Raw genomic sequence first — 7500 nt, 5'->3', positions numbered from 1 at the left:
AAATTCTAAATGGATTGGCACATTATATAATAGCACCTTCGTCTACTTTCCAATCCATGAATATATGAATAAAAACGTGTTGAAAGATATAAATGGATATATCTGTATATATATAGATACATAGATACATATATGAATGTCTATAAACATGAATGATACATGTAGATAGGTATGAATACACATTTTTTTTGCAATATCCAATCTGCTAACAATATAATTCATTAAATAATCAATGGTAATCAGCTGATATATATATATATATATATATATATATATATATATATATATATATATATATATATATATATATATATATATATATATATGCATATATATATAATATATATATATAATAAATAATAGAAAAAAAAATAAAAATCTACAAATTTGACCAAATAAATATAGTTTTGCGTCACAACAGGTGAGGGGGAGGGAGAGTATCCGTGAGTCAGGTCAATAAACTTCAATAATAAACTTAATTCCTTGGCTTTAAACCTTCGCCTTATCTTTCTCACTATAGTCCCCTCATAGTCGTCATAGTGAAAGCACTTCCATCCCACACTGACGTTCCATCTTTCTCACTATAGTCCCCTCATAGTCATCATAGTGAAAGCACTTCCATCCCACACTGACGTTCCATCTTTCTCACTATAGTCCCCTCATAGTCATCATAGTGAAAGCACTTCCATCCTACACTGACGTTCCATCTTTCTCACTATAGTCCCCTCATAGTCGTCATAGTGATAGCACTTCCATCCCACACTGGCGTTCCATCTTTCTCACTATAGTCCCCTCAGAGTCGTCATAGTGATAGCACTTCCATCCCACACTGGCGTTCCATCTTTCCTACACTACAGTCCCCTCATAGTCGCTCATAGTGAGAGCACTTCCATCCCACACTGGCGTTTCCATCTTTTCTCACTATAGTCCCCTTACAGGGGGTCGTCATAGTGAAAGTACTTCCATCCCACACTGGCGTTCCATCTTTCTCACTCATAGTCCCCTCGATAGTCGTCATAGTGCAGAGAGCACTTCCATCCTACACTGATGCGTTCCATCTTTCTCACTATAGTCCCCTCATGAAATGTCATAGTGAGAGCACTTCCATCCACACTCATGTTCCATCTTTCCTCAACTATAGTCCCCTCATAGTCGTCATAGTGAGAGCACTTCCATCCCACACTGGCGTTCCATCTTTCTCACTATAGTCCCCTCATAGTCGTCATAGTGAAAGCACTTCCATCCCACACTGGCGTTCCATCTTTCTCACTATAGTCCCCTCATAGTCGTCATAGTGAAAGCACTTCCATCCCACACTGGCGTTCCATCTTTCTCACTATAGTCCCCTCATAGTCGTCATAGTGAGAGCACTTCCATCCCACACTGACGTTCCATCTTTCTCACTATAGTCCCCTCATAGTCGTCATAGTGAAAGCACTTCCATCCCACACTGACGTTCCATCTTTCTCACTATAGTCCCCTCATAGTCGTCATAGTGAAAGCACTTCCATCCCACACTGACGTTCCATCTTTCTCACTATAGTCCCCTCATAGTCGTCATAGTGAGAGCACTTCCATCCCACACTGACGTTCCATCTTTCTCACTATAGTCCCCTCATAGTCGTCATAGTGAAAGCACTTCCATCCCACACTGGCGTTCCATCTTTCTCACTATAGTCCCCTCATAGTCGTCGTAGTGAGAGCACTTCCATCCCACACTGACGTTCCATCTTTCTCACTATAGTCCCCTCATAGTCGTCATAGTGAGAGCACTTTCATCCCACACTGACGTTCCATCTTTCTCACTATAGTCCCCTCATAGTCGTCATAGTGAGAGCACTTTCATCCCACACTGACGTTCCATCTTTCTCACTATAGTCCCCTCATAGTCTCGTCGAGTGAGAGCACTTCCATCCCACACTGACGTTCCATCTTTCTCTTCACTATAGTCCCCTCATAGTCGTCATCAGTAGTGAGAGCACTTCCATCCCACACTGACGTTCCATCTTTCTCACTATAGTCCCCTCATAGTCGTCATAGTGAGAGCACTTCCATCCCACACTGGCGTTCCATCTTTCTCACTATAGTCCCCTCATAGTCGTCATAGTGAGAGCACTTCCATCCCACACTGGCGTTCCATCTTTCTCACTATAGTCCCCTCATAGTCGTCATAGTGAAAGCACTTCCATCCCACACTGGCGTTCCATCTTTCTCACTATAGTCCCCTCATAGTCGTCATAGTGAAAGCACTTTCATCCCACACTGACGTTCCATCTTTCTCACTATAGTCCCCTCATAGTCGTCATAGTGATAGCACTTCCATCCCACACTGGCGTTCCATCTTTCTCACTATAGTCCCCTCATAGTCGTCATAGTGAGAGCACTTCCATCCCTCACTGACGTCCCATTCCTACGAAACTACCACAAAATAACGATAAAAAAACGGATCTAGTCATTTTCTCAAAGGTTATTACAGTCCTAGATTCTTCAAAGCGTAAATGGGTCTTGTTGTGAACTTTCTCTTTTCTCAGCGAGGTGTAAAAGCATCCTTGAATAAGAATGTAAAGTGAAGTACGTCGTAGATAGTGAAAGGTAAAGTTGTTGATTTAACCTAATTCTCTTCCCTTTAGTTGGCTTTAGAATTATGCCTAAGAAGCTGAGGTCAGTCTTGTAGGACTTCATCTAAGCTTTTGGTAATTTCCAAATACTGAGGAAAATGCTCTTTGGTTTGCCGATTCCCAAAAATAAAAAATAACAAAAAAACTCGACATGACTTTTTTTGTCCTTGAATTAACGAACTTGTGTGGTACGAGTAGTTTATGTCTCCTTGTTAACTGTTTACTGGGTATTTTTCCTATCAGGAGCCGGATACTCGAAACAGCTTACAATGTTGTATCTCACATCGGAGCCGTTACAATGTCGTACGGCCTCCGAAGCCCAAACTCGAAACCAAATCAGCCGCCATGTTATGACGTCACACTTTGTAAAGTATCTTGCAAAATTCAACACCAGGTCCTCTGGGAATTTTTTTAAAGAGGTTGTTAGGTCTAAGTTGAATGGAAAATCCCACAAATCCACTGGAGAAGGAGATTCAAGGTCGGCTTGCCTAAAACCAGCAAAGGAAACCCGTATTTGGTGACTGCACATGGCGGCATCAGTGGAAATGAATGAGCCGCCAAAACAGACGACAACACCTCTCCTCGCACACAGTTACAGAACAAACATTTCTTCGTAATCTCTATTCCTGTTGTCGTTATTTTTTGCTCAATTAACTGGGATATTTAAAGAGAGGTACATAAATACAAACGAAAACAGACAGAAAGATGGACCTTAGAACGCGCTCCGACACCCATCGCAGAAGTATTGTTTTGCTAAGTCAAAAGACAATCGTGCAATCTATAACTTGTAAGTGGTGTCTATTGCATATATATATATAGATGTCCTTCAGAGAGCTACATTGCTTATTTTTTTAATTCATTGTTATTATTCCAGAAATTAGATTTTCCTTTTAAAAGCTCCTTTCGTTAATCTTGTTCAGTTGCTGTTATTCAATATTTAGATTTGTTTAGATTATTCTTAATTTTTTGACATTATGGTATACGGTGGATTCACCTTTTAAGTTATCGACAGTTCTCGCCCAAATAAATCATTCTGAATATGAATTTACACTAATCTTGCTGTTTTTTTTCTGTTGTTGTTGTTGTTGTTGTTGTTTTGTATTCGTTTTCGTTTATTCCATAATAGTGGATTCCAATTAATTAACCAACATGGATAATTTCTTTTAATTAATCCCCTCACGGTCTCCAGCCTTTTAAAAAGACTTTCTACCTAATAATTGCATTTCATTGGCCAAGTATAGACTGATTCTCCCAATTCATTTAATTTCAGTTATAAAATTCATATGCAGTTAAATAAATAGCATTTTCAGATAGACGAAAACAATAAAAAAAATGAACAGGTGAAAATTTCAAAAAGTTCAATCATATAAGTTTTATTGACTAAACAACTGAGCCTGGAATAAAAATTTTAACTAATGAGCATACTTGACAACTACTGTAATGTATGGGGTATTACACATTAAAAAATGGAAAATATGAATATATACCCAAGTGTTGATATCTATAAATGCTTTCATATCATTTCCCTGCTTTTGTTGGATTAAATTATTTTTGTTATCACTTTTGTTATCATTATCGTTGTTGTTATTTTTTATTTATTGTTATTTTTTATTATCATCATCATTTTATTATTATTATTATTATTATTATTATTATTATTATTATTATTATTATTATTATTATTATTATCATTTTTATTATCATCATCATCATTATTATTATTATTATTACCAGTAGCAATATCACATAATAATAATCATTATGGTCTTCATTGCTGTTGCTATTTTATTTCATTACTTCATTGTCATTAATATAACCGTAATTATCGCAATCACTGCTATTGTTAATATTCATCATCATTACCTCACACGTATGAATAGTAAATATGAATAACGGAGTGACCTTGAATTAGCGGCAACAGCAAATGCTTACTGTGATCATAGTGTTATTTTTTCGTATCTTTAGTCATAGACAAAGAAGCATATACACGTATGTTTATACGCATATACTTGTAAATACACTTACAAATGTGGGCATACACGCGCGCAGACACACACACTCACACACACACACATACACACACACAAAGAAAAAAAAATACACACAGAAACACACATACACACACACACACACACACACACACACACACACACACACACACACACACACACACACACACACACACACACACACACACACACACACACACACACACGCACACACACAACACACACACACGCACACACACATACATATACATATATATATACACATGTATATGTATGTATATATATATAGATATAGAAGTAGTATATATACACACACACACACACACACACACACACACACACACACACACACACACACACACACACATATATATATATATATATATATATATATATATATATATATATATATATATATATATATATATCACACGCTACTACACTTCATAAAGAATGCAAGAGTAATTTCAGTCAGTACAGAAGAAGAAAAAATGAAAACATAACCACCAGATGAAAATCATAAATTCGTCCCTCGCCTTTATCCCTCGTGGCCAGCAACTCTTCGTGAAAGCCAAGACGGAGATGCCACGTGGGAAGAGCTACGCAGTTTATTTTGAGGATTTTCAAAATGGCGGCCGTGCCATTTTTCGAGACGGTTCGTTGCTACGGTCGTGGTGGTACATTTCTTTTTTTTCTCTCTCTCTCTCTCTCTCTCTCTCTCTCTCGTGTTGCGAAGGAGAGTGAAGGAGATTGGATTTAGCGATGATTTGGAAAGAGAAAAATGATAATCCAGGAAGCGTTTTCTGCAGAGTGGGAACGTAAGGTAAGGTTAGATGACCGAGTGGCCTTGACCGCTAGTTAGGCCTAACCAGCTGTTTACATGTCTGAATATTTCGTGATTTTTCTAGTTACTTCCAAGTTTGTTGACCTTTACATGAATCCAGTTTGTTATTTCTTCTATTTTGGGTGTTAATATCCTATTTTTGTGTGTTTTTTTTAAGTTAAAGAAAAGAAATATTAAGAAAAAGAAAGGCTTGGCTTGACACATCAAAACCGGTACATAACGGGAATTAAAGATCAGGAAAAGAAAGATAAATAGATTAAAAAACAGTGTGTGAGAACGAGCTAAACACAAACAAAAAGATATTTATAATATAAAAGAAAAAAGGAAGGAATGAGAAAAAAAGGAGATGGAAAAGGGTAAGGAGAAATAAAGATTATAATAAAGAATTCAGTGCAGAGACTTGGTCCATGTCTGTCTTGTTGTTGTTGTTGTTTGTTGTTGTTGTTGTTGTTGTTGTTGCTTGCCTTCTGTAACTCCCTCTATGGAATATTTATTGCACTTCTTGTCAACATTACTTGTCAAGACTGGAATTTCTCTTGTGTGTAGTTATTGTATTATTAATGTGTCTTCCTTTCGTATTATTCGAGTTCTTTTTCATATTTTTCTTTCTCTGTTTTTATCCAATGCTTGTTATCTCTCATTTTCTTGGTTAAATACTTATTCTTCTCATCCTTCTTCTTATCTGTCATCCTCGTCATTTTAGTCGCTTCTCCCTCTTCGTTATTTTGCAAACACCTCTCATGTCATTTGTTTATACATACCACTTGAATACCAAGTCGCACCACCTGTCAGCTCCACCATCTGCCCGTCTCGAGTTACCACCTGTAGGAAGCCTTGTACCATCTGATATTACCCGTGTCCCTGTCTGCATCGTTGGTATGACTGCCTGCACCACCTGTGTACAGTAACATGTATGCCATCTGTTCATTAATTATTCAAAGACTGTCCTATCATGTCTTCTTCCTCGCTAATTCGCATTACTTATGTACCTGTTCGGAATCCACCCTAGGCTAGTGTTTACAGAGGAATTCGTAAGAAAGAACTAAAGATAAGATAAAATACAATAAATGAATAAATAAATAAAAATGTAAAAAAAAGGCTAGTGTTTACAGAGGAATTCGCAAGAACTAAAAATAAGATGAAATACAATAAATAAATAAAAATGTAAAAAAAGGGCTAGTGTTTACAGAGGAATTCGTAAGAAAGAACTAAAGATAAGATAAAATACAATAAATGAATAAATAAATAAAAATGTAAAAAAAAGGCTAGTGTTTACAGAGGAATTCGCAAGAACTAAAAATAAGATGAAATACAATAAATAAATAAAAATGTAAAAAAAAGGGCTAGTGTTTACAGAGGAATTCGTAAGAAAGAACTAAAGATAAGATAAAATACAATAAATGAATAAATAAATAAAAATGTAAAAAAAAGGCTAGTGTTTACAGAGGAATTCGCAAGAACTAAAAATAAGATGAAATACAATAAATAAATAAAAATGTAAAAAAAGGCTAGTGTTTACAGAGGAATTCGTAAGAAAGAACTAAAAATAAGATAAAATACAATAAATGAATAAATAATTAAAAATGTAAAAAAAGGCTAGTGTTTACAGAGGAATTCGCAAGAAAGAACTAAAAATAGAATAAAATAAATGAATAAATAAATAAAAATGTAAAAAAAAGGCTAGTGTCTACAGAGGAATTCGTAAGAAAGAACTAAAAATAAAAGAAAATACAATCAATGAATAAATAAATAAAAATGTAAAAAAAGGCTAGTGTTTACAGAGGAATTCGTAAGAAAGAACTAAAGATAAGATAAAATACAATAAATGAATAAATAAATAAAAGTGTAAAAAAAAGGCTAGTGTTTACAGAGGAATTCGCAAGAACTAAAAATAAGATGAAATACAATAAATGAATAAATAAATAAAAATGTAAAAAAAAGGCTAGTGTTTACAGAGGAATTCGTAAAAAAAGAACTAAAAATAAGATAAAATACAATAAATGAATAAATAAATAAAAATGTAAAAAAA

The sequence above is a fragment of the Penaeus vannamei genome, chromosome 3, assembly GCF_042767895.1.
Source record: "Penaeus vannamei isolate JL-2024 chromosome 3, ASM4276789v1, whole genome shotgun sequence".
Classification (NCBI taxonomy): Eukaryota; Metazoa; Arthropoda; class Malacostraca; order Decapoda; family Penaeidae; genus Penaeus; species Penaeus vannamei.
The sequence above is the reverse complement of the archived record's forward strand: the minus strand, read 5'-3'. Positions refer to the sequence as shown.